Raw genomic sequence first — 10,000 nt, 5'->3', positions numbered from 1 at the left:
ATAGAGACGACGCTTTACTTATTACCACGGCTACTAATAAATCTTCCATTGAGAGGACAAAAAAGGACCTACACAAATTCTTCTCAAGTATGAATCTATCAATAACTTTCGAAAACGCGTATAAAACGGCTAACTTCTTGGACGTCTCTCTGAACCTATCTAACTCGCAACACTCCACCTATCATAAACCCAACCAGTACCTAAAATACCTCAATATTCACTCTAATCACCACAGATCTACTTTCGATAACATAATCATGGGTATCTTAACCCGCATATCCGATCTATCCTCTTCCGAAGAAATCTTTAACAATCACGCTCCATACTACAATCAAGCATAGCGGCTAGTGGTTTCTCCCAACAAATAAAATACATCCATAACACCAGACTTAAACAATTTATATCCCAAATCACACCCCAAGGACATAACATTAATCACAACCACAACCAACCACCCACATATTCAAACACACCCCACAAACACGCTTATAACACTAGGGCTAAATCTAAGATGTATAAAACAGTTAGCCGCACCAAAAATATGGACAACTGCCCTCCATCTAAATACCTCGATTACAACATGCACAGAACCTCCCAAAAAAGCGGTGGCCGCTCCATCCTGTGGTACACCCCCCATTCTGACTTAACACTAGGAACTTAGCCAAATCTTTCTTTAAAATACTAGATTCTAACTTCCCACGACAACACAAATACCACTCTATATTCAACAGATCCACTTTAAAATTGTCGTATTCTACCACTCCTAATTTCGAATCTATTATAGCAACTTCTAATAAACATAAACTTTCGCTCTATTACCAAAACTTACGCAACCATACCTACGCTAGCGCCAGCACCCGACACACACATACACCCAACACGGACATTAATATACGTTCTTCTAACAATAACGCCCGTACACTCGAACAAAACCACAGTGGATCCCAACCCATTAATATTCTAGATAATAACGATACCAATAATAACAATGATAGGACAAATAGCTATAACAATAATTCTATTGATCTAAATTCTTACACATCCCCCAATAACGTATCCTCCAATAGTAATACCTCACCCACCAACCGACGCAACCCTCAAGCCTCCTATACTTGTAACTGTCGCTCCGGGACTATTTGCCCGCTTCAAACACATTGCGTAAGATACAACGTAATATATAAATGCACCGTGAGAAATCTATTACATAACTCTACTGCTACATACATAGGTGCAACTAAAAACTTCAAACATCGCTACGCAGCCCATTTGCACTCTTTTAGATACGACAAACACAGTAGATTCTACAACATTAGCCAATCACATTCATCACCTCAAAAGCACAAATACCCAATATACTTTAAAATGGTCCATCTTAGATTCTGGAACTCCATACCAGGGCCAACGCTCGAACTGCAAGCTTTGCCTAATGGAGGCGTTCCATATTTTAAAATACTAATCTCCCACTCTACTTAATCGATATAATGAAGCATTTAGCAACTGCAATCTCCGCTCTTGCCATACATTTAAATTTTATCACAAACAAAAATTCACAAACGATCACGCAATATAATCGCACGGCTCCCCATAGGCAACCTATTCGACCTGGCAAAAACATTCATCTTTTACCATCTTTTGAATAGACTTATTTCCTTTTCAATCCTATCACCACTATATATATATTCCCAAATCTACTTCCTCTACACTCTACTTGACAATAACACCACCACCACATGCAGGATACTTGGTTACTTTCAATCCCAATTCCACCGTCTGTAAATAGGTTTAGCTATCTTTTAGAATATGACACTAGTAACTACCTATCCCAACTCCTCTCTCCCTTTATTAGTGTCCTTGGTTCATCACCCATACCCCCACCACCTATATACTACCTCTGCGCATTCCTTCCTACTCACTAAACCATTTAACCTCATCCCCCCTTCCTCCTTCCCTCACTTTACTCATCCTCTCTATCCAGTCAGATCAACTGACCATAAAAATATACCACTACCATTCTCCACCTGAATCTTTCCTCTATCCTCTTCCCATTCTGTCTTCAAGACATGACCTACTTACCCTACGCACATTTCTCACTTGACTTGGGCATCCTTCAAGTAAACACAAGCAAAATACCTCGGACAAAATGTGGCATATATTCACCTCTGCTACCTCAGCCTTCACTGCAGCAACTATTTCCGGATTATTCCCACAAGGATTACTTTACACGGATACTTACTACTGGAATGAAACTACACTCCAAGTACTGTTCTCTCTTTCTTTCTTTTTTCAGCGCATCACACTCACTTTCACTTCATACTAAAACTCCCCGCCTATGAATATAATAATCGATTCCTTTACTATTTCTGTCTCCGATGAAGGGAAGTACTGGATCTTCCCAGAAACAACTGTAAGACTCAATCCATAAAATATATTTCCAACCTTACCATTGCTCTCTTTATCTTTTTGTATATTTACATATGCACACGCTAATACACGACTTATAATCCCCAATCCTGTTCATACAACAACTGGGGCAAAACTAGTCGGTATACAGCACTTACTCGGTATTACCTGTATCCTCTTGGGCTTGGTTAAATCCAATACCCTCCTCAACCTTGTATATATATATATATATATATATATAGCCTACTTCATCATATATTCGTAATTATGGTGGAGAAGATTTAAAAGGAGCTCTGGTTGTCGTCTGGATGAGAATATTTAGGTCTCTAAATTGTGTCAAGTATTTTAGTAAGATTATTTCTGCCAGTGTTTTCTCTGGCAGGTCAGATTTTGGTATCATTTTGTCAAAATCCGTAACTGTAATTTCGCTACCATTAATTGTGATAGCAAACCTGTTTAGGACGTTGTTGAAGTTTTCTGCCCACTTTTGCAGAATTCTATTTTGTCAGTTGGGAGAGTGGTCCCGTCAGTATTGAGCAGTGGTGATATTCCAGAGGACTGTGACTCGTAGATGGCTTTCAGAACATCGTAGAAGCGCTTGAAGTTGTTGCTGTCTGCATACTTCCGTATGTCACCTGCCTTGTTGCTAATCCAGGAATCTTTCAGGTCTCTGGGCTTTACTCACACTTTGTTTGTGTTGGGGGTGTTGTAGGCTGCTTTCTTGGAAGTCGACATGTTGTCTTGCTGAGAGAATCTGCAAGCTTCATACTTTTCGTCGAGCAACTTCTGGATTTCATCATCGTTGCTATCGAATCTCTTTTGGTGTCTACGTGTGCTCTGACCCAGATGAGTGAATGCAGTGTTGTACAACCCGTCTCTGAACACCAACCAGTCCTCTACTCCCTTTGTACCAGTGTCGAGTTGGCTCAACTTGCTGCCTAAATCTTGGCTGAGGTTCTGTTTCCCATTGTGCCCTTTCAATTTACTGATGTTTAGTCGCTTGTTTGCCGGTTTCCTTCGTGGTAGCTGACTTGGCTGGACGTACATGTTCAGTTTTGCGAGGATAAGCCTGTGATATGTCCAGAGTTCTATGTTTTACCTGGCCTTTGTAAACCTACCATCCTGCATGTCCTGTCTTCTCACTATGATAATCAATTAGAGACCAATCTTTGCTGCATGGGTGCAGGCCGATACCTTTTTGCGGCTGGCAGGCGATACGCTGTGTAAGTAATCAGCAGGTCATACGTTAGACAGGTCTTAGTTAGTAGATAACCTTTGCTGTTGCTCTTGTCAGCTCTGTTTCTCTCAATGACTGGTAGTCTGCATCAAATGTTGTATTGAAGTCGCCGAGAACGGCGAGCCTATCCTCTTTAAGTACGGCTGTTGTGAGGGCTTCCAAGTCTACATAAAATTTGTCTTTGAATTCCTCAAGATTAGTGATGGTGGAGGTGTAGGCACTGATGATGACATGGCCTTTTCTCTAAGGAAGACCCGCAGTCGACCATTCAGTTATTTGGGGAGGCTGGTTAGCTTGTGGATTAGAAAAGGTCTGATGGCAAAATCCCACTCCTGATTCACGACAATTGTCGTTGTTGCAGCCCTCTCAAAAAGACGGCATAATCGGTTTTGACTTCAATCAGTAACCTTTGTCTACAAGCTTGGTCTGACCAGCTTTGTAGATAAATGTTTAGAGGTTTTAAAATTATATTTTGTTCGTGTTTTGAAAAATAACGTAGTAAATAAATTAGTTAAGGCAGGATTTCTAGCAACATTTTTCAAGGCGTTTTTAAAACAAGTTTCTAAGCACCACAAGAAAGTTAGAGGACATGGAACGCACGTTGGAAATTTCTGGTCTATATCACAACTTATTCACGATCCCTGAAAAATTACACGCCGAACCTACTATGTTAGGCCCGTAGACTCCAAAGATTTTATATGGGCCTCCAGAGTACACGTGGACTCCGATTGAGAACCCCTGCTATGAAGAATATTTTATGCTGAATTTTTAGATTTTGCTGAGTTTCATTAATTTCATATCATCTACCAATTTTTCAAGATGCTCTTTCATTTGACCTTGATATTTTAAATTTTTGTCGCATCTCAAATCTTTGGGATGTCTATAGCTGGATGTTGATGTGCATGAGACGTTTACTAATGTAATTCTAGAGAACTGTAGAGTCAAATTTATCTTAATATGTTTTAGTTATTTTGCCCCACTTACATTTGACATTACTGTGGTCAAAGAGAACGAGAAAAATTTCTTAATTAATGAATACGTTACAGTGTTTTTAATGCGTTTAGCTCATTCGCTTAGCTGATATAGTTTCTGTTAGTTGGTAAGAAATTGTAAAAAATATATTTTTCCTTATAGTCAAACGAGCAGTAAATATTACCCGTTCAAACAACTCCGATACCTTTTATCCTTTACTTGTTTCAGCCATTTGACTGTGGCCACGCTGGGGCAATGCCTGAAGAATTTATACTTGAATGAATCAAACCCACAATTTATTTTTTAAAGCCTAGTACTTATTTTATTGGTATCTTTTGAAGAATCGTTAAGTGACGGAGATGTATACATATCAACACCGGTTGTGAAGCGGTGGTGGGGGACAAACATAAATAGACACACAGACACAGATGTATGTATACGAAGGGGCGTCCCTCAATTTGCGTTTACCAAATCTAGTCACAAGTCTTTTGTCTGCTCGAGGCTATAGTGGAAGACACTCGCCCAATGTGCTATGCAGTGAGACTGAACCCGGAACCATGTGTTTAGAAAGCCTGCATCTATATATATATATACATATATATATATAGAGAGAGATAGATAGATAGATAGATAGATAGATAGATGGATAGATAAATACATACATACATACATACATACATAATACATACATACATACATACATACATACATACATACATACATATACACACACATGAACGTACCAAACAAAACAGTGAAACAGTGAGAGTGGAACCATTAGAAGGCCGATGATAGAAACTGAAATGATGAATAGCGAAGCACGTCGAATCAGATCACTTTACTCGCTGAAATCCAGTTTTATTACGGGGTGATTTAATGAAATGCAACTTATTGGGACACCGTCACCTAATAAATTTATCACAAGTTCCGTCCTTAGGTAGAATATGAAGAATTATATACATAAGTCCTTAGCCTATTGACCACCCATTGGCTACATCTGCAAACACATGCATAATGTAAATGTATATATATATATCAAAATAAGCAACAGGATATCAAGAGGTGATTCAGTACGACCGTTTCAAGCGGCTCTATTTGATTGAACAATGCAATCATTACATCCATTTAAATGCAGAGTTATCCTCAGCTGCATAAATAAATAAATAGAAAGAGTCCATGCTGCTACTAATGTGGCAACATGAAATCATTTAGTCTTCTTGCTCTATTGGATCATTTGAGTAAAATTATATTAATGTGTCCAACTGATTAAAAATTCTATTTATGCAGCTGAGGATAGCCCTGCATTTAAATTGAAGTAATAATTTCATTGCTCAATTAAATGGAGCCGCTTGAAACGGTCATACTGCATCACCTGTATATATCCTGTTGCTTACTTTGATTTTATTCACCTTGCTTTCAGTTGTACAGATAATACCGCACTTATTTAGTGCTTCAGCTTAAGTACCTAATTCAACTGAATCTAAATTATTTCTTATATATAAATATATATGTGTGTGTGTGTGTTCATGTGTGTGTTTCTGTGTCTGTTTAGGTATGTATATGTACATATATATGCATATGTGTGTGTATGTGTATATGCCTATGTGTATTTTTGTTTGTGTTTGTCTGTTTTTGTACGTGTATGTATACATATATAGAGGTGCATGTTTACACATGCACCTCTATATATGTATACATACTATGTGTAGTAAATTCCAGTTATATGAGAAAGCCCCAATTAATTGTGGTTTTCCTTGCAGCTAGTTGAATAACTATTGCCTCAGCTGTGTTAAGCAACAAGCTAGCGAAATGACTCTGCTAATAACACACTCAGAATATTGTTGCAAATGAATGTCATTGTTGACTGGTGTTAGTAACGTTCTTATAGTAAACTGGTAGAAACAAATGACATTTTAATCATATCTTCAGCGAAGAACTTTAAGCTCGGTATGAGACATATATATATATATCAAAATACTGCATATAGAACTACAAGAAATGTGCTAATGTTTATATTGAATATTGACAATAGAGAAACAGAAAATGTCTCAAGCTAAATTATGTTATGCTAAAAGTATATGATAGATACATTTAATTTTCTAGGCGGGAAACTAAACAGCTACGTGGATTTTTGCATTCAATTTGAACTTCTTTGAAAAATTATTTTCAGGTGTATACTTAGCTCTAAATGATGTACGAAACAATGGATAAGAATTAAGCAAAAAGAGGGGAAAATTGAATGAAACAAAATAATTTTTCTACATTGTGAGAGACTAGATATGAAAGAATACATGGTTTAGCTGCAATAGTGGATGAAAAACAATGGTTATTTTACAAGACTTTCAATCACAGCAGTGTATGAATATATATACTATATGTATTTCAACAAAATTATAGATGGTAGATGCAACAGTAAATTCATATGATATAGTGTCTGACAGTGATGGAAGAACTGGTTCTTGTATGAAATAAGGCTTAACTAAGTTAGCGAGCTGCCAGAACCATTAGCATGTCCATCAAAATGCTTAGCCGTACTTCGTCTGTGTTTACGTTCCGAGTTCAAATTCTGCCGAGGTAGAATTTGACTTTCGTTGCCGATAAACTACGTACCAGCCAGGTATTGGAACCTATGTAAAAGACTTCCTCCTCCCCTCAAAAACTGCTGGATCTGTGCCAAAATTTGAAATCATAATTTATGGTTTAACTAGGATGTGATGTGCCATTTGATTATTCTAGGGATGAGTAAAATCTTTGATAAATACATGAAGTGTCCGTTCATACACCTCATGTCTGCAATGAATCTGTTGAACGACTGAGTATATGTTTGAAATAAGTATATAATTGTCTGAAAATACTCTGATAAATATACATTAATGTAAGTTAATATATGTAAAACAAGCAAACAAGAAAAAAAAACCTTGTTGCTTAGTTTGCTTAAATCCGTTAGTATTTCATCAAATGATATCTGTGTGATATTTTGTGAACTGAAATTTAAATATGAAGTGACGAAAAATATAGTAATGTAAGTACATGTATATTCACAGACACAGACACACACACAGATATATATACACACACACAGAGACAGACAGACAGACAGACACATGCTCACACACACACAACACACACATATATAAACACTAAATGGGCCATGATGTTTAATTAAATATTTCCGACTAAACTATACGAGAGATCATTATTTAAACAAACGTCTGGTTGAAAAGTTTACATCAGATTTAGTTAATGTTATAGAAATAAGTAAACAAGGTTAATATAATATCTACACTCTAGATATTATAGGTAATATACATTAAAATGGAATGAAGCCATATCATTTACATATAACATTAAAAAAATCAAAGTACGTTAATGAAATAAGTGTTGACGATAAGGAAAATCATATTTTGTTTACTGAATTATTGTATTCTTCTGAAAGTACGCATTTTCGCATATGAGTCTTTCAGGTTACGGTTTGGAAAAGAGATGTAAGATATCAACGTATTTACCACGCTACATATGCTTTATAGTTTTGGAGCACACATTTAGTATATTGCGTTGTTTCATGTCTCGCATTGGTGTGATAGTAGTGCATAATAGTATGTATTATATAAGCAACACTTCTATATATCAGAATGAGAAATTAAACCATAATAAACAGGAAGCAAAAAAGAGAAATAGATGGTTGAACGGAAGTAGTCCAGGCTGTTTAGACGTGTAAATAAGATTTGGTTCACGTTTGCGTTGTTCTTCACTCGTAAAATTTTTTTTAATATAAATGTCCATACGCATATGTTCAATGGGGATAAAATCATAAATATAGAACAAAAGGGAAATAGATCGTTGCAAGGAAGTAATCCATGTTGTTTAGATTTAGACTTGTAAATAATATTTCGATCACATTTGGATTTTTTTTTCTTTTAGATTTTTCCTACACAAATGTTCACACACATATGTTCAATGCTGTGAAATAGGAAAATAAATGAATAGTAAAATGAATTAATAAAATAATTGAGTAGATACACAAAGTCTTAAATGGGATAACCATTGGACATTATGAGGTATAAAGTTTCCTGTCTAAAGATTTGTGTTAATTAATTTGAGTGAGACTTTAGAAGTTGCACAAAGTCATTATAATTATGAAGTGTCTCGCTTCGAGTACATCTTTACAAAAGCCTTAACTGCATATGTAACCTTCATGTATGAGGGTGGTGATCTGGTTTTAAATTTGCCACTGGAAGCAAAATACTGTGGACAATGTTAGTTCGTAATAGACTGTGGCTCAAATATGTTATAAGTATTGCTATATTGCTATGCACTTGATCATCTATTTTCTATGTTACATCACACTGTGTAAAATTTACTTGTCCTGACTTGCACATATGGTAGTGAAACATTTACACGTTTGGTTTGGTTATATTCCAAGAATGAGTAATTACTATATTGTAGCGCCTAATGTTTGTGACGGCTTATACTTCATAAACTATCATTATGTGCAGTCAGTAAGTGGTCATATTGAATGCTGGTATATTGCATTTCTGGAAGAGATATAATAGGATGTTTAAAGCTCGGAAATGTCTTCGTATATGGATAAAAAGTCCTCTTGTTTAGAGAATATTTTCTGGCTGGCAGGGCGTACATTTTGAGATGCGCTGGCTGCTGCATTTTGACTACTTATTGCCTTCGCTGAAAACTTATCTATTTCGTGCTCTTTTAGTTTCTCATGAACTTTGATGGCAATACGAGACTGTATTTCATTCAAAGGCAAAATAGAAATAATATACCCAGTTATTGGCTCTTGGGTATGTTTTCGGTAAGACGAATGTATTGTTTTGTTCAATGTGTCGGCTTTTCATATGAACTCGGTTTTGATGCAATTATTTTTGGAGAGAGAGTTGGCTGTTAACTAAAATTACGTCAACGATCAAGTGTTTCTGACAATTCCTTTTATACGGCTATGCATTGTTTATAGTCGTGGTTTCAATTTTATACCCATTGCTCCTCATAGATCACACCGTGTTTATTTTGAATGACAGTGACGAGAAGAGCATGGACTCTGTAAAGAGACGTTTGAAAGAAGTATATGAAACAGCAAAAAGATTATTCGAAGCAATCGTGCAAAATAGGCATTAGAATGCACAAATTTTCCCAGATTGGTATAGAAATGATACAAACTAATTCTCAAGAATAGTTCTGAGAGGAGGTGGGGAAGCAGGAATCAAGCTATGAGAGTGGTATTTGTTGGTGTGGCGTTATTATCCAACAGAAAATACCAACTGGTAGATGAAAACAGAAAAGATCTTGATTTACCTTATATTAATTGTGTACTGTTTCTTCCGGCTAATTTTGGCGCAAGGCCAGTAACTTCAGGAACAGAAATGAGTCTGTTATATC

Source organism: Octopus bimaculoides, chromosome 21, assembly GCF_046866305.1.
Source record: "Octopus bimaculoides isolate indiv1 chromosome 21, ASM4686630v1, whole genome shotgun sequence".
NCBI lineage: Eukaryota > Metazoa > Mollusca > Cephalopoda > Octopoda > Octopodidae > Octopus > Octopus bimaculoides.
Note: the sequence above shows the minus strand (reverse complement) of the source record.